Source organism: Monodon monoceros, unplaced genomic scaffold, assembly GCF_005190385.1.
Source record: "Monodon monoceros isolate NGI ecotype Baffin Bay Population unplaced genomic scaffold, NGI_Narwhal_1 Super_Scaffold_9, whole genome shotgun sequence".
Classification (NCBI taxonomy): domain Eukaryota; kingdom Metazoa; phylum Chordata; class Mammalia; order Artiodactyla; family Monodontidae; genus Monodon; species Monodon monoceros.
The window spans coordinates 4,829,495-4,857,360 of NW_021703786.1; the positions used below are offsets into that span (position 1 = coordinate 4,829,495).

The 27,866-nt window shown below is 42.1% G+C and overlaps 1 pseudogene; it reads left to right on the top strand.

The window, feature by feature from the left end:
- The first annotated feature begins 493 nt into the window (after window positions 1-493).
- On the top strand, window positions 494-27,537 carry LOC114889620 (annotated as a pseudogene).
- Window positions 27,538-27,866: the final 329 nt, after the last annotated feature.

Sequence of the window (27,866 nt, forward strand, 5' to 3'; positions counted from 1 at the left end):
ATAGAAAGAATGGAATATTGTTTTAGCATCTGACCCTTGAGATTTTCAAGCGTCTCGCCTCCCACGTCTTCCAAACCATTCAGAGACCTTCCCTAACCTTCTTCAGGGAAGGTAAAGGAGAGACATGCAAGCAGGTTTGGAGAGAATGGTGTTGGGGAAGAGACGCTTTTGAGATGACATTGGTGTCTTCCTTTTCCCTTCTTTGTTGAAGCCTCCCCATTTCTAGCACCTCCATCTTTCCCCAGATCAAGCCCCGTGTTCCTCTGGTTTTACTTCTTTTCGGTCCTCGCTCATCTCTTGCTCAGCCCAGTCCACTTCTCTAGACCCACCCCTCGCTGCCTCCTCACACTAGCTCCTTCTCCCCGCTAAGTCCCGCCTTCTACCCTGTCTCTCTTTGTGTTTCTGCCAATCACGCCGGATCACCCTCTCGCCCACATCTCTAACACACACCAAGCCTGTCCCCTGCAGGCGCAGTTGCTGTGGCAAATGAAGGATGGCCTCTGCTGCCTGCTGCTTCTCCGAGGAGCAGTTCAGGAATCTCTGCGCGGAGCTCCGGCCGCCCGGGGTAGGCGGGGCCCGCTGGGAGCTGCTGGTGAGGAGCATGGGCGTCAGCATCTATTGGCAGCTGAACCAAGTAGTGGTTGGTGGGCTAAAACCGCGTGAGGCAGCAGCGTGCGGGAGGGGAAGGGGCCCTGCCCGCGGGGAGTGTAGGGCTGCTGCCCGGTCCGGATCCCGCGGGTCTTCTGGAGCTCGGAGGAGTGAGAGCTGGAGGTGCCTCCAGCTGGCTTTACCCTTTTCGGGTCTCAGGGAGTGGGGAGGTCATCAGAATTTAGGCTCAGGTCTGAGGCCCGACAGGGCAAGTCGTTTGTTACAACTTACTGATAGACTTAAAAGGTGGGTCTGCTGATTCTTAGCTCCGTGCACTTGCCTGCAAGGGACGTGGAGCCCCGCTCCCGGGTGGATGCCAGTGGTGTCTGTGTGGTGGGAAGTATTTTAGGATTGAATACAGGTAGAAAAAAGACTGGACTTTTCAGAGAGTGGATGTGCAGGGTGATACGTGTGGGGACAGGAGGGTTGCTGAGAAGGGACCTACTGTCATCTCTAGTCATTTTACTGACTTGCTCCGTTTGGATGCTCCCCACTTCCTTGTAAATTGGACTTAATAACTTGTCTGAAGCCTCCCGGGAGATAGATTAAAAGGGTAGGAGGAATGGAGTTGGAGGCCTGCCTGGAGGCTTTTGGAGCCCCGTGGAATGATGGCCAGTCATCAGTTGCTCTGTGTGCAGGTAGCTGCATGGCAAGTAGCTTAAAAGTCACCTTTAGACAAGGTAAGTGAAGTTGAGGTTTCCTGGCAGAGGATCAGAAGATTAGAGTGTTAGAGAAGGGAGAAGCTCTGAATGTCTGTGACTACCAGGGTCACTGGTACAGCAGGATGAACACGAAACTCAGTAAAGAACAGGCAGAATTAATTTCCAACTGTCCACCAGCAGCTACCCTGGTGCAGAAAGAGACATATTTTCTGACCATTATCTTCTGACCATTCGTTTTCCACATCAGCCATGCCCAGGCATTTGCCAAGTGTCATTTTATGCTCAGATGTATCTGATGTCTGGCCTGTCTACCTTCCTTTTTTTCCCTTTCCCTTTGCCACGTTGGGTGGCACCTCTCACCTAGAATTACTGTGACTTCTTAACTAGCTTCTTGGCCTTCCACCTCTCTGATCCCTTCCATCCTATACGTTTACAGCACAGTCAAGAACCTGAAAGAAAGGTTGTGATCTTATCACGCCCCTTCCAGTGGCACTGTTGATTGCAGAATTAATAATAATAATAACTACTGTAATAGCTAACATGCATTGCATGCTTTTTTAGGCTCCGGGCACAGTCTAAGTGCTTTGCACACACTGACTTACTCAATCCTCACATCAGCCCTATATTGTAAGGTACTATGTATCATGTTATAAGGTCCTATGTCTGCATATGTAAGGTACTATGATTATCACCTTTTTACCATTTTGGAAATGGGTATGTAGAAAGGTTAAGTTGATTGCTGAAGACTCAAACTGGGATTGGAACTCAGCTGTCTAGGTCCAGACCTGTGCCGCAAATACGTTCCTGTATTGACTCTTTGAAAGAGAGCAAGTGCTGGCATGTGGGCTATGCATGCAGAACTAGGCTGGTCCAGCTTTACCTCCCATGACTCATCCATACCCCTCCTGTCCTCCAGTCACACCAATCGCTCCCCCCACTTCCCCCCACAGGCTTTTTGCTCTTTTGCTTTTGTGCCTTTTATCCACAACGTCCACTGCCTGAGCTGAGACCAAGTGACTGGCTTTGTTTTGTATATTGTTTCCATTGTGTATTGTTATGTAGCAGGGCCCACCTTCCTCCTTTGGGGAGGATGTGAGTGGTATTCAGAATAGTTTGTATTGCTACCAACCTTATTATAAGATATGTCTTATTTCCACCTGTTCTGGGCATGAGGGCAGTCATGGTACTTTGATATAAGCTACAAGTCTTTACAGAAAATGTTCATAAGTTGGAGGCCAGACGATTACTATAGGTGTTGGCCTTGAGCCTCAGTAGCTAGGACGAGCTAGGACTGCCCACTTTGATCTCCATCTGTATTAAATGTCAAGAGGCCCTGCTGGGTCAGGGTACAAGCCCTTTCCTAGAACCTTTACTGGATTCTAGCATATTGAGCATTATTTGCTGCCAGACTCATTTTGCTAGAGCCTCATCTTCTTTCTAGGTTGACTCCCATCCTTTTTCTCCTTGAAGAAAATTTCCTCTCATCTCCAGTTAATAAATCTTGTCATCTGAATACCACTCTGCATCAAAAGTGAATTCAGCTTGTCCCACACTGCCTAGACCTGCACTTATCTCCCTTAAAGCCCTTTGCCCTTTTCTATCTTATGGGCCAGTATGATTTCATCCACCATGTATGTTGTTGCCATTATGCACCTCTTCTTTCTCTTCCACTCACTTCCCTGCTCATTTTACCTACGCATGTGCATGTGGCCTTGGGTCTCCAGGTCCCTGACTGGAGGCCAGACCAGAAAAGCCTGGCCCCTCTGGTAATCTCCAGGTCAGGTTTTTCACTGCAATCTTTTCCTTACTATCACATGTTTTGAAAAGACTGAAATAAGTGTAGAGGCACTTGAAAGAGTTTGCAATGTAACAAATAAATTTTATTTTACAATAAAAAAGATTGTGGCTTCATTTTAGTAGAACCAAATATTTCTGAGTCTTGTTCTTGGACAAATGGCTACTTTTGATATACACATTTTGATACTTTTTCCCTTTCTCTTTTTCTATTAAATCACAGAATTTTATTATTTTTAATTAACTTTTATTGGAGTATAGTTGCTTTACAATGTTGTGTTAGTTTCTACTGTACAGCAAAGTGAATCAGCTATACGTATACATATGTCCCCTATTCTTGGATTTCCTTCCCATTTAGGCCACCACAGAACATCGAGTAGAGCTCCCTGTGTTATACAGTAGGTTCTTGTTAGTTATCTCTTTTACACATAGTATCAAGAGTATATATATGTCAATCCCAATCTCCCAATTCCTTCCACCCACCCCCTTCCCCATTGGTATCCATACATTTGTTCTCTACATCTGTGTCTCTACTTCTGCTTTGCAGATAAGATCATCTATACAGTTTTTCTAGATTTCACATATATGTGTTAATATATGATATTTGTTTTTCTCTTTCTGACTTTCTTCACTCTGTGTGACACTCTCTAGGTCCATCCACGTCTCTACAAATGACTGATTTCTTTCCTTTTTATGGCTGAGTAATATTTCATTCTATATATGACCACATCTTCTTTATCCATTCCTTGGCTGATGGACTGTTAGGATGCTTCCATGCCCTAGATTGTAAGTAGTATTGCAATGAACATTGGGGTGCATGTGTCTTTCTGAACTGTGGTGTTCTCTGGGTATATGCCCAGTAATGGGATTGCTGGATCATATGGTAGTTCTATTTTTAGTTTTCTGAGGAACCTCCATACTGTTCTCCATAGTAGCTATATCAATTTACATTCCCAGCAACAGTGCATGAGGGTTCCCTTTTATCCACACCCCCTCTAGCATTTATTGTTTGTAGATTTTTTGATGATGGCCATTCTGACCCGTGTGAGGTGATACCTCACTGTAGTTTTGATTTACATTTCTCTAATAATTAGTGATGTTGAGCATCTTTTCATGTGTTTGTTGGCCATCTGTATGTCTTCTTTGGAGAAATGTCTATTTAGGTCTTCTGCCCATTTTTTAACTGGGTTGTTTTGTTTTTTGTTGTTATGAGCTGCATGAGCTGTTTGTATATTTTGGAGATTAATCCTTTGTCAGTTGCTTCATTTGCAAATATAGTCTCCAATTCTGAAGGTTGTCTTTTGGTCTTGTTTATGGTTTCCTTTGCTGTGCAAAAGCTTATAAGTTTAATTAGGTCCCATTTGTTTAATTTTGTTTTTATTTTCATTACTGTAGGAGGTGGGTCAAAAAGGATCTTGCTGTGATTTATGTCAAAGAGTGTTCTGCCTGGGCTTCTCTGGTGGCACAGTGGTTGAGAATCTGCCTGCCAATGCAGGGGACAAGGGTTCGTGCCCTGGTCTGGGAAGATCCCACATGCCGCGGAGCAGCTGGGCCCATGCGCCATGGCTGCTCAGCTTGTGCAACCAGAGCCTGTGCTCCACAATAGGAGAGGCCACAACAGCAGTGAGAGGCCCACGTACTGTGAAAAAAAAAAAAAAAACAAAACATAGAGTGTTCTGCCTATGTTTTCCTCTAAGAGTTTTATAGTGTCTGGCCTTACATTTAGGTATTTAATCCATTTTGAGTTTATTTTTGTGTATGGTGTTAAAGAATGTTCTAATTTCATTCTTTTATATGTAGTTGTCCAGTTTTCCCAGCACCACTTATTGAAGAGGCTGTCTTTTCTCCATTGTATATTCTTGCCCCCTTTGTCATAGACTAGGTGTCCATAGGTGCATGGGTTTATCTCTAGGCTTTCTATCCTGTTCCATTGATCTATATTTCTGTTTTTGTGCCAGTACCATACTCTCTTGATTACTGTAGCTTTGTAATATAGTCTGAAGTCAAGGAGCCTTATTCCTCCAGCTCCATTTTTCTTTCTCAAGATTGCTTTGGCTATTCAGGGTCTTTTGTGTTTCCATACAAATTGTAAAAATTTTTTGTCTAGTTCTGTGAAAAATGCCATTGGTAATTTGATAGGGATTGCATTGAATTTGTAGATTGCTTGGGGTAGTATAGTCATTTTCACAATACTGATTCTTCCAATCCAAGAACATGGTATATCTCTCTTTCTGTTGGTATCATCTTTAATTTCTTTCATCAGTGTCTTATAGTTTTCTGCATACACGTCTTTTTTCTTCCTAGGTAGGTTTATTCCTAGGTATTTTATTCTTTTTGTTGCAGTGGTAAATTGGAGTGTTTCCTTAATTTCTCTTTCAGATTTTTCATCATTAGTGGATAGGAATGCAAGAGATTTCTGTGCATTAAATTTCTATCCTGAAACTTTACCAAATTCATTGATTAGCTCTAGTAGTTTTCTGGTGGCATCTTTAGGATTCTCTATGTATAGTATCATGTCATCTGAAAACAGTGACAGTTTTACTTCTTCTTTTCCAATTTGTATTCCTTCTATTTCTTTTTCTTCTCTGATTGCCGTGGCTAGGACTTCCAAAACTATGTTGAATAATAGTAGTGAGAGTGGACGTCCTTGTCTTGTTCCTGATCTTAGAGGAAATGCTTTCAGTTTTTCACCATTGAGAATGATGTTTGCTGTGGGTTTGTCATATATGGCCTTTATTAGGTTGAGGTAGGTTCACTCTATGCCCACTTTCTGGAGAGTTTTTATCATAAATGGGTGTTGCATTTTGTCAAAAGCTTTTTCTGCATCTATTGAGATGATCATATGATTTTTATTCAATTTTTTAATATGGTGTATCACATTGATTGATTTGCATATATTGAAGAATCCTTACATCCCTGGGATAAATACCACTTCATCATGTTGTATGACCCTTTTAATATGTTGTTGGATTCTGTTGGCTAGTATTTTGTTAAGGATTTTTGCATGTATATTCATCAGTGATATTAGTCTGTAATTTTATTTTTTTGTAATATCGTTTTCTGGTTTTGGTATCAGGGTGATGGTGGCCTCATAGAATGAGTTTGGGAGTGTTCCTTCCTCTGCAATTTTTTGGAAGAGTTTGAGAAGGATGGGTGTTAGCCCTTCTCTAAATGTTTGATAGAATTCACCTGTGAATCCATCTGGTCCTGGAATTTTGTTTGTTGGAAGATTTTTAGTCAGAGTTTCAATTTAATTACTTGTGATTGGTCTGTTCATATTTTCTATTTCTTCCTGGTTCAGTCTTGGAAGGTTATACCTTTCTAAGAATTTGTCCATTTCTTCCCAGCTGTCCATTTTTTTTGTCATAGAGTTGCTTGTAGTAGTCTCTTAGGATGCTTTGTATTTCTGTGGTGTCGGTTGTAACTTCTCCTTTTTCATTTCTAATTTTATTGATTTGAGTCTTCTCCCTCTTTTTCTTGATGAGTCTGGCTAATGGTTTATCAATTTTGTTTATCTTCTCAAAGAACCAGCTTTTAGTTTTATTGATCTTTGCTATTGTTTTCTTTGTTTCTTTTTCATTTATTTCTGCTCTGATCTTCATCATTTCTTTCCTTCTGCTAACTTTGGGCTTTGTTTGTTCTTTCTCAAGATCCTTTAGGTGTAAGGTTAGATTGTTTATTAGATTTTTGTTGTTTCTAGAGGTAGGTTTGTATAACTATAAACTTCCCTCTTAGAACTGATTTTGCTGCATCCCATAGTTTTTGGATTGTTGTGTTATCATTGTTATTTGTCTCTAGGTATCTTTTGATTTCCTCTTTGGTTTCTCCAATGATTTATTGGTTATTTAGTAATGTATTGTTTAGCCTCCATATGTTTGTGTTTTTTATGTTTTTTTCCCTGTAATTGATTTCTCATCTCATAGTGTTGTTGTCAGAAAAGATGCTTGATATGATTTCAACATTCTTAAATTTACTGAGGCTTTACTTTTGACCCAAGATGTTATCTATCCTGGAGAATGCTCTGTGCACACTTGAGAAGAAAGTGTAATCTGCTGATTTTTGATGGATTGGCCTATAAATATCAATTAAATCTATCTGGTCTATTGTGTCATTTAAAGCTTCTGTTTCCTTATTTATTTTCATTTTGGATGATCTGTCCATTGGTGTAAGTGAGGTGTTAAAGTCCCTCACTATTACTGTGTTACTGTCAATTTCCTCCTTTATAGCTGTTAGCAGTTGCCTTATGTATTGAGGTGCTCCTATGTTGGGTGCATATATATTTATAATTGTTATATCTTCTTCTTGGATTGAGGCCTTGATCATTATGTACTCTCCTTCCTTGTCTCTTGTAACATTCTTTATTTAAAGCCTATTTTATCTGATATGAGAATTGCTACTCCAGCTTTCTTTTGATTTCCATTTGCATGGAATATCTTTTTCTATCCCCTCACTATGTGTCCCTAGGTCTGAAGTGGGTCTCTTGTAGACAGCATATAGATGGATCTTGTTTTTGTATCCATTCAGCAAGCCTGTGTCTTTTCATTGGAGCATTTTATCCATTCACGTTTAAGGTAAGTATCAATGTGTATGTTCCTATGACCATTTTCTTAATTGTTTTGGGTTTTTTGTTTGTTTGTTTGTTTTAAAGAAGATGTTGGGGTTAGGAGTTTTATTACTTAATTTATTTATTTTTGCTATGTTGGGTCTTTGTTTCTGTGCAAGGGCTTTCTCTAGTTGTGGCAAGGAGGGGCCACTCTTCATCACTGTGCACAGGCCTCTCACTATTGTGGCCTCTCTTGTTGTGGAGCACAGGCTCCAGACATGCAGGCTCAGTAATTGTGGCTCATGGGCCTAGTTGCTCTGCAGCATGTGGGATCCTCCCAGACCAGGGCTTGTACCCATGTCCCCAGCATTTGCAGGCAGATTCTCAACCACCGTGCCACCAGGGGACCCCCTGGGTTTGTTTTTGTAGGTCCTTTTCTTCTCTTGTGTTTCCCACTTAGAGAAGTTCCTTTAGCCTTTGTTGTAGACCTTTGTTCTCTTAGTTTTTGCTTGTCTGTAAAGCTTTTGATTTCTCCATCGAATCTGCATGAGATCCTTGCTGGGTAGAGTAGTCTTGGTTGTAGGCTCTTCCCTTTCATCACTTTAAGTATATTATGCCACTCCCTTCTGGCTTGTAGAGTTTCTGCTGAGAAATCAACTGTTAACCTTATGGGAGTTCCCTTGTATGATATTTGTCATTTTTCCCTTGCTGCTTTCAATAATTTTTCTTTGTCTTTAATTTTTGCCAATTTGATTATTATGTGTCTCAGTGTGTTTCTCCTTGGGTTTATCCTGTATGGGACTCGCTGCACTTCCTGGACTTGGGTGGCTATTTCCTTTCACATGTTAGGGAAATTTTCGACTATAATCTCTTCAAATATTTTCTCGGGTCCTTTCTCTCTCTCTTCTCCTTCTGGGACCCATATAATGTGAATGTTGTTGTGTAATGTTGTCCCAGAGTTCTCTTAGGCTGTCTTCATTTCTCTTCATTCTTTTTTCTTTATTCTATTCTGCAGCAGTGAATTCCACCATTCTGTCTTCCAGGTCACTTATCCGTTTTCTGTCTCAGTTATTCTGCTCTTGATTCCTTCTAGTGTAGTTTTCATTTCAGTTATTGTATTGTTCATCTTTGTTTGTTTGTTCTTTAATTCTTCTAGGTCTTTGTTAAACATTTCTTGCATCTTCTCGATCTTTGCCTCCATTCTTTTTCTGAGGCCCTGGATCATCTTCACTATCATTATTCTGAATTATTTTTCTGGAAGGTTGCCTATCTCCACTTCATTTAGTTGTTTTTCTGGGGTTTTATCTTGCTCCTTCATCTGGTACATAGCCCTCTGCCTTTTCGTCTTGTCTAACTTTCTGTGAATGTGGTTTTTGTTCCACAGGCTGCAGGATTGTAGTTATCCTTGCTTCTGCTCTCTGCCCTCTGGCGGATGAGGCTCTATATTTTAGTTTGAATCATATGTGGTTTACCATTTTAGCCCAGACCACCCTTCAAAGTAAATCTGCCAACCTTGAGCATGCATAGAAGATAAATACCAAAAAAATCTTAAATAAATCATATTCAAACTCAGAAAACCAAAGAGAAAAAGAAAATCTTGAAAGAAGCTGCAGCAGGAAGGATGGGGGAGTGCTTTAACCACAGCGGAATACAGATGAGAATTACAGCAGACATCGCATCAGAAACCACCCTGCAAAAATAGGGTGGAGTGAAATACAAAATGTTTTGAAAGGATAAACCACTGACCTAGAATTCTATATCCAAAGATGTCTTCTTCAAAAGTGAAGAAGAAATAAAAACTTGATTTCAATCAAATAAAAATTGAGGGAATTCATCAGCAGCAGACCTGTTCTGGAAGAAATGTTAAAAGAAGCTTTTCAGGGAGGAAAAAAATGGTATAGGTCAGGAACTCAGATCTTCATAGCATAAAAAGTGCCTATTTTATTGTCTTAAAGCTTATGGAAGGCATGAACTTTGTCTTATTCTTCAGGCACCACCAGGGCTTACCAAAACGCATGCACACAATAGGTCCTGAAAGTCTGCTTGAATGGGTACATGAACGAATATTCTGGAGTTTTATTCTTACTAGAGTATATTCAGAAAATCCAAAGGTAGCTATGGAACGGTGTGTTTCCTAAACTAAAAGGAAAGATAAGGTAGCTATGTATATCTGTAAAATTTTTTGTGTCTTAAAAGCACATTAAAAGGGACGGAGCTTCAAGATGGCAGAAGAGTAAGACATGGAGATCACCTTTCTCCCCACAAATACATCAGAAATACATCTACATGTGGAATAACTCCTACAGAACACCTACTGAATGCTGGCAGAAAACCGGAGACCCCCCAAAAGGCAAGAAAATCCCCACGTACCTGGGTAGGGCAAAAGAAAAAAACAGAGACAAAAGAATAGGGATGGGACCTGCACCAGTGGGAGGGAGCTGTGAAGGAGGAAAGGTTTCCACACACTAGTTAGGTCCTTCATGGGCAGAGACTGTGGGGGGGCAGAGGGTGGAAGCTTCGGAGCCACGGAGGAGACTTCAGCAACAGGGGTGCGGAGGGCAAAGCGGGGAGAGTCCCACGCAGAGGATCAGTGCCGGCCAGCACTCATCAGCCCATGAGGCTTGTCTGCTCACCCGCCTGGGGCTGGCGGGGGCTGGGAGCTGAGGATCCGGCTTCGGAGATCCCAGGGCTAGGACTGGGGTTGTCTGCATGAACACAGCCTGAAGGAGCTAGTGTGCCACAACTAGCAGGGAGGGAGTCCAGGAAAATGTCTGGAGCTGCCGAAGAGGCAAGAGACTTTTTCTTGCCTCTTTGTTTCCTGATGCGCAAGGAGAAGGGATTAAGAGCACTGCTTAAAGGAGCTCCAGAGATGGGCACGAGCCGTGGCTATCAGTGTGGACCCCTGATATTGGCATGAGACACAAAAGCTGCTGCTGCAGCCACCAAGAAGCCTGTGTGCAAGCACAGGTCATTATCCACACCTCCCTTCCCATGAGCCTGTGCAGCCCGCCACTGCCTGGGTCCCGTGATCCAGGGACAACTTCCCCGGGAGAACACACGGCGCACCTCAGGCTGGTGCAATGTCACGCTGGCCTCTGTCACCACAGGCTTGCTCCACACCCTGTACCCCTCCCTCCCCCTGGCCTGAGTGAGCCAGAGCCCCTGAATCAGCTGCTTCTATAACCCCATCCTGTCTGAGGGAAGAACAGACACCCTCAGGCAACCTATACGCAGAGGCGGATCCAAATCCAAAGCTGAACCCCAGGAGCTGTGCAAACACAGAAGAGAAAGGGAAATTTCTCCCATGAGCCTCAAGAGCAGTGAATTAAATCTCCACAATCAACTTGATGTACCCTGCATCTGTGGAATACCTGAATAGACAACAAATCATCCCAAACTGACGAGGTGAACATTGGGAGCAATGATACATATATATATATTTTTTCCCTTTTTCTCTTTTTGTGAGTGTGTATGTGTATTCTTCTGTGTGTGATGTTGTCTGTAGAGCTTTGCTTTTACCATTTGTCCTAGGGTTCTGTCTGTCCGTTTTTGTTTTTTTTTTCTTTTTGTATAATTTTTAGCACTTGTTATCATTGGTGGATTTGTTTTTTGGTTTGGCTGCTCTCTTCTTTATTTTTTTTAATTACTTAAAAAAATGTAATAATTTTTTATTTTAATAACTTTATTTTATCATCTTCTTTCTTTCTTTCTTTCTTTTCTCCCTTTTATTCTGAGCTGTGTGGATGACAGGCTCTTGGGGCTCCAGCCAGGCATCAGGGCTGTGCCTCTGAGGTGGAGAGCCAAGTTCAGGACACTAGCTCAGCTCCATATAATATCAAATGGCGAAAATCTCCCAGAGATCTCCATCTCAACCCCAAGACCCAGCTCCACTCAGCGACCAGCAAGCTACAGTGCTGGACGCCCTATACCAAACAACTAGCAAGACAGGAACACAACCACATCTGTTACCAGAGAGGGTGCCTAAAATCATAATAAGGCCACAGACACCCCAAAACACACCACCAGATGTGAACCAGCCCACCAGAAAGACAAGATCCAGCCACATCCACCAGAACACAGGCACTAGTCCCCTCAACCAGGAAACCTACACAACCCACTGAACTAACTTACCCACTGGGGACAGACACGAAAAACAACAGGCACTACGAACCCACAGCTTCTGAAAAGGAGACCCCAAACACAGTAAGTCAAGCAAAATGAGAAAACAGAGAAACACACAACAGATGAAAGAGCAAGGCAAAAACCAACCAGACCTAACAAATGAAGGGGAAATAGGTGGTCTATGTGAAAAAGAATTCAGAAAAATGATACTAAAGATGATCCAAAATCTTGGAAATAGAATGTAGAAAGTACAAGAAATGTTTAACAGGGACCTGGAAGAACTAAAGTGCAAACAAACAGTGATGAACAACACAATAAATGATATTAAAATTTCTCTAGAAGGGATCAATAGCAGAATAACTGAGGAAGAAAAATGGATAAGTGACCTGCAAGATAAAATAGTGGAAATAACTACTGCAGAGCAGAATAAAGAAAAACGAATGCAAAGAATTGAGGACAGTATCAGAGACCTCTGGGACAATATTAAATGCACCAACATTTGAATTATAGGGGTCCCAGAAGAAGAAGAGAAATAGAAAGTGACTGAGAACATATTTGAAGAGATTATAATTGAAAACTTCCCTAAGATGGGAAAGGAAATAGTTAATCAAGTCCAGGAAGCACAGAGAGGCCCATACAGGATGAATCCAAGGAGAAACATGCCAAGACACATATTAATCAAACTATCAAAAATTAAATACATAGAAAAAATATTAAAAGCAGCAAGGGAAAAAATACAAATAACTCACAAGGGAATCCCCATAAGGTTAAAAGCTGATTTTTCAGCAGAAACTCTGCAAGCCAGAAGGGAGTGGCAGGAAATACATAAAGTGAGGAAGGAGAAAAACCTACAACCAAGATTACTCTATCCAGCAAGGATCTCATTCAGATTTGATGGAGAAATTAAAATCTTTACAGACAAGCAAAAGCTAAGAGAATTCAGAACCACCAAACCAGCTTTACAACAAATGCTAAAGGAACTTCTCTAGGCAAGAAACACAAGAGAAGGAAAAGATCTACAATAACAAACCCCAAACAATTAAGAAAATGGGAATAGGAACATACATATTGATAATTACCTTAAATGTAAATGGATTAAATGCTCCAACCAAAAGACAGACTGGCTGAATGGATACAAAACAAGACCCATATATATGCTGTCTACAACAAACCCACCTCAGACCTAGGAACACATACAGACTGAAAGTGAGGGGATGGAAAAAGATATTCCATGCAAGTGGAAATCAAAAGAAAGCTGGAGTAGTAATTCTCATATCAGAGAAAATAGACGTTTATACAGAGACTATTACAAGAGACAAAGAAGGATACTACATAATGATGAAGGGATCAATCCAAGAAGATATAACAATTGTAAATATTTATGCACCCAACATAGGGTTGCCTCAATACATGAGGCAAATACTAACAGCCATAAAAGGGGAAATCGACAGTAACACATTCATAGCAGGGGACTTTAACACCCCACTTTCGCCAATGTACAGATCATCCAAAATGAAAATAAATAAGGAAACACAAGCTTTAAATGATACATTAAACAAGATGGGCTTAATTGATCTTTATAGGACATTCCATCCAAAAACAAAAGAATATAAATTCTTCTCAAGTGATCATGGAACATTCTCCAGGATAGATCATATCCTGGGTCACAAATCAAGCCTTGGTAAATTTAAGAAAATTGAAATCGTGTCAAGTACCTTTTCTGACCACAACACCATGAGACTAGATGTCAATTACAGGAAGAAATATGTAAAATATTCAAACACATGGAGGCTAAACAATACACTACTTAATAACCAAGAGATCACTGCAGAAATCAAAGAGGAAATCAAAAAATACCTAGAAACAAATGACAATGGAAACACGATGACCCAAAACCTATGGGATGCAGCAAAAGCAGTTCTAAGAGGGAAGTTTATAGCAATACAATCCTACCTTAAGAAAAAAGAAACACCTCAAAAAAACAACCTAACCTTACACCTAAAGCAATTAGAGAAAGAAGAACAAAAAACCCCAAAGTTAGCAGAAGCAAAGAAATCATAAAGATCAGATGAGAAATACATGAAAAAGAAAACAAAAGCAAAGATCAATAAAACTAAAAGCTGGTTCTTTGAGAAGATAAATAAAATTGATAAACCATTAGCCAGACTCATCAAGAAAAAAAGGGAGAAGACTCAAATCAATAGAATGAGAAATAAAAAAGGGGAAGTAACAATTGAAACTGCAGAAATACAAAGGATCATGAGAGATTACTACAAGCAACTCTATGACAAAAAAAATGGACAGCTGGGAAGAAATGGACAAATTCTTAGAAAAGCACAACCTTCCGAGACTGAACCAGGAAGAAACAGAAAATATGAACAGACCAATCACAAGCACTGAAATTGAAACTGTGATTAAAAATCTTCCAACAAACAAAAGCCCAGGACCAGATGGCTTCACAGGCGAATTCTATCAAACATTTAGGGAAGAGCTAACACTTATCCTTCTCAAACTCTTCCAAAATATAGCCAAGGGAGGAACGCTCCAAAACTCATTTGAAGTGGCCACCGTCACCCTGATAACAAAACCAGACAAAGATGTCACAAAGAAAGAAAACTACAGGCCAATATCACTGCGGAACATAGATGCAAAAATCCTTAGCAAAATACTAGCAAACAGAATCCAACAACACATTGAAAGGATCATACACCATGATCAAGTAAGTGGGCTTTATCCCAGGAATGCAAGGATTCTTCCATATATGCAAATCAATCAATGTGATACACCATATTAACAAATTGAAGGAGAAAAAACATATGATAATCTCAATAGATGCAGAAACAGCTTTCGACAAAATTCAACACCAATTTATGGTAAAAACCCTCCACAAAGTAGGCAAAGAGGGAACTTTCTGCAACAGTATAAAGGCCGTATATGACAAGCCCACAGCCAACATCATCCTCAATGGTGAAAAACTAAAACCATTCCCCCTAAGATCAGGAACAAGACATGGTTGCCCATTCTCACCACTATTATTTAACATAGTTTTGGAAGTTTTAGAAACAGCAATCACAGAAGAAAACAAATCGGAAACAAATCGGAAAAGAAGGAGTAAAGCTGTCACTGTTTGCAGATGACATGATACTATACATAGAGAATCCTAAAGAGGCTACCAGAAAACTACTAGAACTAATCAATGAATTTGGTAAAGTAGCAGGATTCAAAATTAATGGACAGAAATCTCTTGCATTCCTATACACTAATGATGAAAAATCTGAAATGAAATTAAGAAAACACTCCCAGTAACCATTGCAGCAAAAAGAATAAAATATCTAGGAAAAAATCTACCTAAGGAGACAAAAGATCTGTATGCATAAAACTATAAGACACTCATGAAAGAAATTAAAGATGATACAAATAGATGGAGAGATATACCATGTCCTTGGATTTTAAGAATCAACAGTGTGAAAATGACTCTACTACCCAAAGCAATCTACAGATTTAATGCAATCCCTACCAAACTACCACTGACATTTTTCACAGAACTAGAACAAAAAATTTCACAATTTGTATGGAAACACAAAGGACCCCAAATGCCAAAGCCATCTTGAGAAAGAAAAATGGAGCTGGAGGAATCAGGCTCCCTGACTTCAGACTATACTACAAAGTTACAGTAATCAAGATACTGTGGTACTGCCACAGAAACAGAAATATAGATCAATGGAACAGGACAGAAAGCCCAGTGATAAACCCATGCACATATGTTCAGCTTATCTTTGATAAAGGAGGCAGGAATATACAGTGGAGAAAAGACAGACTCTTCAATAAGTGGTGCTGGGAAAACTGGACCGCTACATGTAAAAGAATGAAATTAGAACACTCCCTAACACCATACCCAGAAATAAACTCAAAATGGATTAAATACCTAAATGTAAGCCCAGAAACTATCAAACTCTTAGAGGAAAACATAGGCAGAACACTCTATGACATAAATCACAGCAAGATCCTTTTTGACCCACCTCCCAGAGAATGGAAATAAAAACAGAAATAAACAAATGGGACATAATGAAACTTAAAACCTTTTGCACAGCAAAGGAAACCATAAACAAGATGAAAAGACAACCCTCCGAATGGGAGATATTATTTGCAAATGAAGCAACTGACAAAGGATTAATCTCCAAAATTTACAAGCAGCTCATGCGACTCAATATCAAAAAAACAAACAACCCAATCCAAAACTGGGCAGACCTAAAAAGACATTTCTCCAAAGAAGATATACAGATTTCCAGCAAACATATGAAAGAATGCTCAACATCATTAATCATTAGAGAAAGGCAAATCAAAACAACAATGAGATATCATCTCACACCAGTCAGAATGGCCATCATCAAAAAATCTAGAAACAATAAATGCTGGAGAGGATGTGGAGAAAAGGGAAACCTCTTGCACTGTTGGTGGGAATGTAAATTGATACAGCCACTATGGAGAACAGTATGGAGGTTCCTTAAAAAACTACAAATAGAATTACCATATGACCCAGCAATCCCACTACTGGGCATATACCCTGAGAAAACCATAATTCAAAAAGAGTCATGTACCAAAATGTTCATTGCAGGCCTATTTCCAATAGCCTGGACATGGTAGCAACCTAAGTGTCCATCATTGGATGAATGGATAAAGAAGATGTGGCACATATATACAATGGAATATTACTCAGCCATAAAAAGAAACAAAATTGAGTTATTTTTCGTGAGGTTAATGGACCTAGAGTCTGTCATACAGAGTGAAGTAAGTCAGAAAGAGAAAAACAAATACCGTATGCTAACACATATATATGGACTCTAAAAAACTAAAAGCAAAAAATGGTCATGAAGAACCTAGGGGCAAGACGGGAATAAAGATGCAGACCTACTAGATAATGGACTTGAGGACACGGGGAGGGGGAAGGTAAGCTGGCACAAAGTGAAACAGTGGCATGGACATATATACACTACCAAATGTAAAATAGATAGCTAGTGGGAAGCAGCTGCATAGCAAAGGGAGATGAGATCGGTGCTTTGGGACCACTTAGAGGGGTGGGATAGGGAGGTTGGTAGGGAGGGAGACGCAAGAGGGAAGAGAGATGGAGATATATGTATATGTATAACTGATTCACTTTGTTATAAAGCAGAAACTAACACACCATTGTAAAGCAGCTATACTCCAATAAAGATGTTTAAAAAAAAAAAAAAAGAAAAAAAAAAAAGTCCCAGGCTAAAAGTCAAACAGTGGTATTCACATGGATTCTCCCTTTCTTACAAAAATATATTCATTTGCATAGTTGCCATGAAGGGTAAAATAGCCTCCCAAAATAGTGTCCGGGAGTGGTGAGCTTGTGTCTCCCACTGGAGAGCCTGCTAGAGCTCTCCTCCTGCCCTTAGGTGGCAATTTTGATATTAAAGGCAGGTTGGAAGACCAGGCAAGAGCCATCCTCCATGTGGCCCAGTTCAGTCCCTGGCTCACCCAGTTATTGGTATGGTGTTATGTCTAAAGATCCAGAATGTCCAAGTCCTTCATTCCTCAAAGTGAGTTTACTAATGGTCCATATCTCATATTACCATTGGGTAGATGAAGTGGGATGACCCCTGTAAAGCACTCTGCCCAGGGCCTGGTATTCAGTAAGCACTCAATAAGCATTAGCTATCAGTGTTATCTTACCTAGCTCTCTGTAGTCCTTCAGGATTAAACCTGCCATCTGATTTTGGAGAGACCTCAAATATTAAATCAGATTTACTCAGCTGTCTTTCTTCATACAGACTTGGTACACACAGCCCAGTGGCACCTGCATCTTTGACACCTGCCATTTGGAGTGATTCTCCTCAGTGAAAAATGCTTACTTTTCATACCATCTGAGCCTGTTACTTGCCACAGAGTGTGGGAGTTGGACAGCTTCCACAATCATAGACTGGGGAGGCTTCCTGGCCCCTGAGAAATGGAAATGACCTCCTCTATGAGAAGCAAAGAAAATTCAGTGCCCACTCGAGGTGCATTTACAGGATTAGAGAGATGTGATTCATCGAGGCTGTCTTGTAGTTAGTGATGTAAATGCAGATAAACACTATAATTGAAGAGAAAGAGTACTGTTTTTCTTTTCTGCAATATTACAGGACTGAGGTCACGAAGGGCTAAACTATATTCAGAGGGATAGGAACCAGGTCCAGAAAACTGTCTTAATTCATCCAGATAACCAAAAGTAACGCATTTGAAGTTAGGGAGATCATTATCTTTATACATAATTATCCCTTTTTCTCAGTATGTGTAGAAAATGGGGACCCACTACTCCTGAACAGAAGCTAATTGTCTCTCCTAAGGCATTAAAATATGTGTGGGTGTAGATGTGTGGTGTGTACAATCCCTCACTCTCTCCCCATCTGTGAGCTTGAGGGGAGGAGACAGGAATGGAGGGAGTTGTTTCTCTTGAGTCCTGCCCTTCCTATGGGGCATCCATGGCACAGCACGTAAGGGGGTCACACCTACCCGCTTGTCATTTGCTGGTTGGAAACCCTTGGTATAAAGCCACATACTTTTAGAGCTGAAACCTCTATGAATTCAGTTTTGATTTTACCTTCCATTTCCTGCCAGGTACTTTCATATATATCTGAGATTCCTAAACTGGGATATGCTTATCCCTGGGTTATGCCACCTGAGTCAGGAGACTCTTGAAGCCTCTGGATCTCTAGAAAGATTCCCCATGTCTAGCCAATAAGATTCTGTTAGCACATGGCAGTATGAGCACACCTAAAAGCTTCACTTTTGTTGGTTTTGTTTGCTTTTGCACTGAAATTAATCTAAGAGCCATTGGTTTAGTCTTAACAGTAGAGCCGTTAAGCAAGGTGAGGGTCAGGAATTGTTAGCTGCCATTGTATGGAGAGTAAAGTGTGTAGTGTCACCACCTCAAGCCCAGAACCCTCACAGAATAAGGCTTAACATGAAAACAGGGAAAATCTCTTGTACTTAGAAATCTAGAAAGTATATTTTTCTGAGTAAAAGAGACTAGTATGATTTGAATCTGGTGTTTCTTCCTCCTTTCATTCTTTTGTATACAAGTTGTTTACAGAAAAAAGAAGCAGCTGGTGAAAACTTCTGTCTTGGAATTGGTAAAACGATGTGTTGGGTTTCATTATGCCCCATGTGTATCTAAAACAGTAGTCTGAACCCTGAATGCTAGCTGCCTAGATGACACCCCCACATGCATGTTTAATAAGCACCTGAGACTCAACTTGCCCAAAGTAGAACTCTTGGTTACTACACATCCCAAAAATGGATCTCCCATCTACCTGGTTGTTCAAGAAAGGTTCCAAGAGTTATCTTCAATTCTTCGTTTTCTGTCTCCCCACGCCAGTCTGTCAGCATTCCTTTTGACATTACTTCTAAAATGTGTCCCTAATTCACCGACTTCTCCCCATCACTGTTGTTACCTCCCTGTCCAATCACCATCATATCTTATCTGCACAATTGCCCTGGTCTTCTAACCCATCTCCTTGCTCCCTTATGATCTATTTTCTATAAAGCAGCAAGAATCACCTTTAAAAAAGTCATTCTCCTGTTTAAAGTCATTCATTGGTTTTCCATAGCAGTTAGAATAAATTTTTACATCTTTATCCTGGCTTACAAAGCCCTTTGGGCATGGCCTCTACTACCTCTCTGACCTCGGCCCTTACCACTCTCCCCCAACACAGTTCTCTGGACTCCCTGACTTTCTTTTCTGTGAGTAAAGCCATCCATCTACTTTAGGACCCCCTCCCAACAAGGAATGGGCTTTCCTCATCTTCCCATGGCTGGATCCTTCTAATATTTAGACCAAACTGTTCTGATACATATTATCCCTCATAGAGGCCATTCCCGACCACCTGACAGTATTGAACCCCCGCCCTCCAAACCCAGGCACCATTTATCACATAACCCTCTTTTATCCTACTTGAATTACCTGGATAGTATTTAGAGCTGTCACCACCACCAAAGCCTAAGGCCAAATATAAGACCCATGAGAGCAGTAGTCTCATCTGTTTTTTCACCATTGTGTCACCAAAACCACAGAGGAGGCGCTCAATAGTGGTGCTGCATGAACAACTGTTTCTTCATGTGCTGTGTAATCTCAGCTTGGAAATCAATGGATTGTTTCTGCCTGCTCTGTTTTTACAGCCAACTGGACATTATAAGGCCATTGGTGTTCTGGATGATTTTCCACCGGATCTACTTGCAGATGTCTCTATGGACTTCAACTATAGAAAAGAGTGGGACGAATTTGTTAAAGGTGAGTGACACCTACAATTTTTAAAATCAGTTATAGAGTAGAATCTATTGGTATTTACTCTAGCCAATAGAAAGCAATAGGCTTAATTTCTACAGTGTTACATTTCATTTTAAATTTTGGCTTAAATATCTGGAGTTCTGGGCTGAAATGTGACTTGCTCCTTGCATATTCTTAGATTTACTCGCCAGTTTGCTCTGAGGGCTACTTAGCTCTTACTGTAAGTTCATTGTCATCGCATGCACCTGGGTGGCCATGGAAGTCTTCTTGGAGGAGGTGGTGTCCAAACTTTGTTTTAGAAGTTGAATCAGAATTTTACCGACTTGACACATGTGGGGAGGTGAGAGGGTGAGGGGGTGAGTGGTATAAGGACATTCCAGACCCAGGGAACAATATGACTAAAGTGTGGAAGGCATGAAACAACATGGAATGTTAAAAAACTGTGATCAGGGGCTTCCCTGGTGGTGCAGGGTTGAGAGTCCGCCTGCCCATGCAGGGGACACGGGTTCGTGCCCCGGTCTGGGATGATCCCACATGCTGCAGAGTGGCTAGGCCTGTAAGCCGTGGCCACTGAGCCTGCGCATCCGGAGCCTGTGCTCCGCAACGGGAGAGGCCACAACAGTGAGAGGCCCGCATACCGCAAAAAAAAAAAAAAAAAAAAAGAAACAAAAAACTGTGATCAGTTTGGTGCTGTTGAGTTGCTGGGGTAGCAGAATCTGGAACTAGAGTGGGAGGAGGGTCCAGAGCCCCAAGGGCCTAGGCTAGCCACTCAGCTACACTTCTTAGATTTTCCCTAGAAGTGATGGAGCGTTATGAGAGGCATTAGATAGGGGCTCTTCCTGCCACTTAGAGTGGGGAGTGGCCTCTGCCATCCCAGTCACAGCGAGATAGATACGCAGCAGCTAGCCCAGGGACACAGAAACCCTGACAGACCCTTGCTGCGGTCGGGACTGTTGGTTGCAAGTAACCAAGCACTAACAAATGCCAGTGTAAGAAAAGGAAAAAGTGTTTTTGGTTCATGACACTGAAAATCCATGGGTGTCTGGCTTCCAGGACAGCTGCATCCAATACTTCATTTCCAGCTTGACTCTTGTTTTCTTCTGTGTTGACCTCATTCTCAGGCAGATTCTTGTGTCATGGCAGAGATGCCATGCAGGCTTACATTCTAACCATGTACATAACCCCAGAGGAATAGGAACTTTCCTACTGATGCAGCCAGAGTCCTAAGGTTGGCTTTCGTAGCCTCAACATGGATCATATATTTACTTCCTGGGGATGTTTATCATGGTTTTGGGTCACTTAGTGTTTTCAAATACCCTTCCTATCTAGAGGGAATTGTGATGCCACCTATTCAAGGGAGAAGCCAGACATTCTCTGTCCACCTCCCTAGCAGCCAGGTTCAGTCGTGTGCTACAGACATTGGCAGAGTCTCTGATGTGTGGTACTTGGCATCAGCAGTCCACACTCTGGAGTACAGTCCAGAGACAGCGGTAGTTTGGCTTCTCTGGAGCCATCCTGAGGTTCTAACCTAACTCTGGTCCTCCTAGATCTTCTGCAAGCTACCTGAGAGCCTTTACTAAACCACTTTTTGGGCTAAACTTGCTAGAGTGGCAAGCCAAGAGTGTCTACAAGTGCCTTCCCTAAACTAATCACTGTGGCCATGTCTGGCTCAATTTCCCAGCCCTGAAATTAATGCTGAGTCAGTCCTGCATAAACCACATAGTGGAGAAGTAGGTGAAGGGTAATGCCTTGGAGAAGAATGAGATGCTGGTCCAAGAAGGGGAGAGTCAAAGCTGAGCAGGAGAAAGCAACAGATGTCCACTCCTTCCCTTCCTTTCAAGGGCATCTTCAGCCTCTTGTACCAATGGGCTGGCAAGCTCTTTACCCCGTGGTCTGCTTCTAATAGACTTTTTTTTCAAAAGCTAAATTAATTAACACATTTCCACAGCCAACATCTCCTTAAGGGACTCTCTTGGTTACTTCAGCAGCCTTAGCTTGGCTCCTTCCCTAAATGGTTAGTTATAAGCTTCCCACACAGCTTGGGGGGCAGAGGCTGTGCACTTCTTAGAATTTCTTTGCTATCACCCTTTGAGAGCTAATGCTATTTGCATTCAATAGGATGGTGGATATTAAGGAGATTTGGTCCCTATAGCTGTGATATAATGTAACATGGGAGAAAGGCAAGAAACTTAGGGTTAGCATGGTTAAGCCACTTTCTAGCTGTTTAGGAAGGACACTGCCTTCTGTGGAACATTTTTTTCCCAACTGAACACACTAGGCTGGGTGGCTCAGTCTCAGGACACCTGTAATATATAGAGAAGTCTAAAGAGGGGCATAAGGACGCAACAATAGTAATATATAGAGGAGAAGTCTAAAGAGGGGCATAAGGACACAACAGTAAAACTATTGGTACTCTAGTGACATCTGGTGGTTTCTCTGATTTTTAAACCTGAAAATTTATTTTTTAATGCCTAATTTTATTTCACTGCAGTTTACTTGAGAGTGTTGTTTGTGCTATATGATGAACAACTTTTGTTGGGTTCTTTTATTTTTACTGTGTTTTTATATCTGCTAGACACTGTCCCTGGGCCACAAGTTTTCAGTGGTAATGAATCTGACTTTTTCTAGAATTCTGTGCCTTATAAGTCAGTGGTTTATCATTCTCTATGAGATCATCATATCAAAGCTTCTTGTTAATTGAAGCCACATAGGTTTCCAGATGCAGTAACTTCTTTTGTTCTCCTTAGAACTTTATGAAAGAGAATGCAGCAGAGAGACAGTGGTCTACTGGGAAGTGGAGAGCCCTTCTCCCAAGTTCAACAGAGATGTATCCTTTCCAGAGAGGCACCATTACTCAGCTTTCAAAGTGTTTCTGTGCCCTGTGACCGTCACCCAATGGTGGTATGTCCAGCAGGTGTGGACAATATCGTCTTTGACTCTTGCAGAGGCATCTGCTAACAGCTGTTGCTTCCTGTGTGGCTTTCAGAGACCTCAGAGTGTGATTTCCACGTGCAACATCTGTAATTGTGGTCATGGGAAGGCAGATAATACCTTCCTGAGAAGTTTTCTAGGGATTGAAATTGTTGGGACACAGAATTGGGGACCTGAAAGCAACTTTTCATAAAGAGTATTCAATACACTCTCTCAATCTATAGTGGAGGAAGTAGGAACCCAGAGATGCAATGTGACAGAGGCTCACACTCAGGTGGTCAGCAGCAGACTGGGGGCTGGGACACAGGCTCCACATTTCCAGCTCCCTCCACCTTCCCTCCTCCTCAAATATTGGATCTGGACACTGTGTGTATGTTTCTTCCCCTCAGTTTCCTTGATTACGATATGAAGCAGTTGAATGGATGTAAGGAGTCTTAGCTGACACTCCAAGGCTCTATGAGGCCCCCTTAGGGCCAGCCTGGGGATGTTTGATGGACATTTGCTGGGGGGGCAGATGGGGTAGAATATAGGCGGGGACAGGTGAGATTTCCACTCCACTGTTCTCTTCAATCTTAGCGTCTGAATGTTCTACACACTGAATTTCCATAAAGGATCCTTTTAACAAAGGGTCTGCGGAATTAAAAAAGAAAAGCTTGGAAACCACTGAACTGGATGATCACCGGAATCTTTTCTAGCTCTAATATTCTGTAAGCCTGTATGTTCCTAAATAATTGTTCTTTAGATAGAGAAGGGGCATGGGGGTGGTTTGTGGGTATTACTTCTGTGTGTTTTGTGTGTATGTGTCTGCCCTGGCCCAGCTAGATTACAGACTCCATAAGGGATTATTTTTGGCCAAGTTCCCACAGACTGCTAGATACAGGTGGTAGGTAATTCAAGATTGTGGTAGATTTTATGTGGTTTTCTCTCCTCCTTCCAACAACTGTGCAGGGTAGGAGCCATCATCCCCATCAGTCAGGGAAGGAAACTGAGGCAAAGGGAAGTTCAGAGCCCTGCTCAGGTTCTCCTCAGGTTCTCACCACTAGTGGGCGGCAGAGGGAGGCCTGGGCCCAGGTCCAGCTGTGACCAGAGTAGGTGATCTGGACCAGGGCAACACCCCTCTCTGACCTCACAGGGACACTCCTGGGGGGTGTTCTCAGTGGACACTTGGGTCTGCTCGAAGTCTATGTCTTTGGCTTTCCAATGCCACACAATCCCATAATGAGTTTCTTAGTCTTTGTATGTACACACGTGTCACATACATGCGCAGTAGACTAGCTGCAGTGCCTGGGGGAGGGGCAGCCCACCGTGGGTGCTGTAGCGGCTCCGCACTGGCCTGGGGCTGTGGTCGCGGCTATTGTAGTAAGTGTAACTGTGTTAAACTTAGAGTGAGTTTTTGGATTATTTTAGGCTTTAATTCCTTCTACTGTGAAATCTAAAATTCTGCCACTGAAAAGTTTAATGAACACATTAAAGAGTTGAGCCCTGTACAGCCGTGAAAGTCTCACCAGGTTTTGGAGCCTGATCTGAGTTCAAATTCAGGTTACATCACTTCAGCTGGGTTATGGGATCTTTGGCAAGTTTCTTTACTTCTCAGAGCCTCAATTTTGTCATCTGTAAGATGGAGATACTTAATGGAGGATTCACAGGGACTTTCTCAGGATCAATACTGATGCTGCATGTTAAACACATGAAGTATGTACATGGTAAGGGCTCAGTAAGTGGTGACTCCTGTCATTTCTCAGGATCGAATTATCTTCCCTATAATAGTACCATAGACATAGTGATCATTCTGTGAGTATTTATTGAGATGAAATGGCTTTGTTATTCTTGGTGACCCAGAACAAGTGAGGATCTCTGCCTACTAAATATTCAGGTATTCATGTGTCTTCCTGTGATCTCCAGGTGTAAGTAACCTTGCCTGACCATCCTCTGTGCATAGAGGTCAGTGACTGGGGCTTAGGGGGAGGACAGAGAGAAATGGCCCCATTGGGGCAGTGTGACGCCCCCTTCCCTGGGTAAGGACTGAGTCTCAGAAGAGTTGAGTAACTTACCCAGGATCACACAGCTGATAAGTTACCAATCCTCTGAAATCTCATTGCCATCTTGGAGAAAGGAGAAGTGGGTTCCCCACATAATTAAAGCAGCAAGGAACCATTCACAGTTGGGTAACACATGCTCTCAAAAGAGAACACCAGGTGGGAGGAGCCACAGTTTTGCAGAGCAAGTAGGCAGACAGGGCAGGAAGTGAAGTAACAGTGCAAGGGAGCAAATGCCAAGTGGAGGAACAGAATCATTTCCCTTTGCTTCTGGCTTGTGGGCTTTCCTTCTGCCCATCTGAAATGCTGGCCTCAATGTCATGCCTTGACTGGCGGTGTGGTACGTTTATGTGCATCAGTGGCAGGAGCTGGACTTTAAGGGTAGAAGATCCATGTGATCCTGGCCCAGAGCACCTCCATGCCGCAGTTTTCAGAGAAGTTGTGTGTGATCCAGGTGAGGCAGTTCAAACAGAGGCTGGCGATCCAGAGCAATGGCAAGAGGGGAAGCAAAGGTAAAAAGGGGGCACGTGTTGGCGCACCAGCCAGGACCACCCATGTGAAGGCCAGGCTGACTGCAAGACACATAAAATGCAGGATGCTTTATTCCCTGGGGTCAGGGACTGGGCATGGGTGCAAAAAAGCAAGGGAGACTCAATTCACCCCAGAAGCTTGGCTACAATGCAAGGTGGATGTTTAAATCTGATCAATTCATTCTTTACCGACTCTTGCATTTTTCAGATGAAATCAGAACATCCAAGTGAACTAGAAGGTTTAGAAGCTCACTTCAGTCTGGTCCTGTCCATGCACACACTGGCCAAGGCGGGGCAGGAGGGCTGGTGGGACCATCTCTGAGGAGGCAGCTCCTGCTCAGCAAAAACCCAGGGACTCAGAACCTGCCTGCCTTGAGTTCCAGCCTCTGGAGAGAGGCTGGGAGGGGTCCATGTGGCCACCTGCTGGACTGGAATCAGTGTGGCCTTAAGGCTGCAGCAAAATCTGAACTTAGTGGTGATGTGTGTTAGATCTGCCATCTTGGGCATGTCACCCCACTCTTCTGAGTCTCCATTTTATCATTTATAAACTGGGGTTCAATTTTATCAGCTCCTCAGGACTGAGATGATTAATGAGAGAAATAATTAAATGAGAGATATATCCAAGTGTCTAGTACTTGTCAGGCATTTAATAAATAGCAGTAGAATGTTCTTTGGCTGTTTTCCAAAATGTTTACATGTAAGTCTCCCATAAGGCAAGGCAGAGGGGCGAGTTCACTTGAATTCCGTGTTACCTCCCTCCTTACTTTCTGGGCCTGGATATAAAGATGGAAGGTTTGCAGTGTTTGTACTGTATCTTTCTAATATTTTTCTTCCTTCTGAATTGTCCTTCTTTTCCCTCTCTAGTTTTCATGTATTACCTTGATAACCTGGATTGCCCAGTTCCGAACTGGCTCTTTAAGTGGGCTGCCAAGGTGAGATCCCAGGAGGCAGGAGGGGAAGTGTGTTTGACCAATGTTGACTTAATCTGTGGGGCTGTCAGCCTGAAGAGATGCACTGTCTTAGGCTTCATGATGCTATTTTATGAAGCTACTCTGTTGAGTGACTATGGTTAGGACTGGGATTGCCAATACCCAGCACAGAGGCTGGGACAAAAGACAAATAATCTTTAGGAGGAATGCCAGCCCCTCCTTGCTTTGCCCAAAGACTCTACCAGGATCACTCTCTGGAACCTCCAGAGCAGTGGTACTCAGATCACTAGGGACTGACTAGGACGTGGAATCATGGCGACCATTCCTTCTGCTTTGTAAGGTCCTACTTACTGGCTGGAAGGCTCACCAATTCCCTGGGAGAGTGGAAAAGCACATAGGCTTTGAGTCAAACATCATATATTGAATCCTGGCCCTGCTTCTAACTGGGTAATCTAGGGAAGCCATCAATTTTTTCCCTTTTAAAAATGGAGATGGATATTCTCACCCTGTAGAGAAGGAGTAAATAGAACTATGTTTGGGGAAAGTCTTGGGCAATGTTCAACACTGATTAAAGGATGACATATCCTGCCCCTTGCTCCCATTCCTTACCATTTTCTAAATCTGTAAAGCAAGTCCTTTCTCTCATTTCTTTGGAAGAATCCCACAGCCCAAGCCAATCTCATTTCCTGTTTTTAATTTTTTCTTTTCCAAAAATGGTGTCTTAAAAATATCTTAGATTTTTACTAGCAAAAGCCAAAATATACAACAAGGTCTTATAACAGTGGCCCCTACCATCCAACCTTACCTGTGCCCTGCATCTTACCTTTTGTCACTATCTATAGCAACATTCTGTTGAAATCTTGTCAGGGGCCCTATTGTCATATGTATTATTCCCAAAGCCATCTTCCTTTACCTTTGCCACATCCCAAAGAATCAGGAGTAATCACTGTGAGGACATAGAAGTGACAGTCTTCTTTCCTTGGCAGAAAGGAGTTCCTACCTATTTGAAAAACATGGTGAATACCTGTGATAACTATCCCAGGAGATCCTAAGAGAGAAAATTGGGAGCTCTGTGTCCATGGAATGATGTCTCCGGAAGTGCCACAACTACTGATGCTCAGCCTGCCTTTCCCTTTTCAGTCCTCAGAGGTCTGCTTCACACTCTCCATCACCTTATCCCCAAGCATGTTTGCCTGACTCCTGCCTTCCTTTCCCACTCTCCCCACCCCAGGACCCACTGCCTTCTTCCAATGTTGAATGTGGCTCAAAATAGGGAAACTTTGCTTGTTTATTTTTTTAAAAGGGAGTCCTCAGTAGGGAAAAAAGTCATTTCATTGTGCCATTCTTGGGAAGTCATGTGTGGAGGACTGGCAACACCACC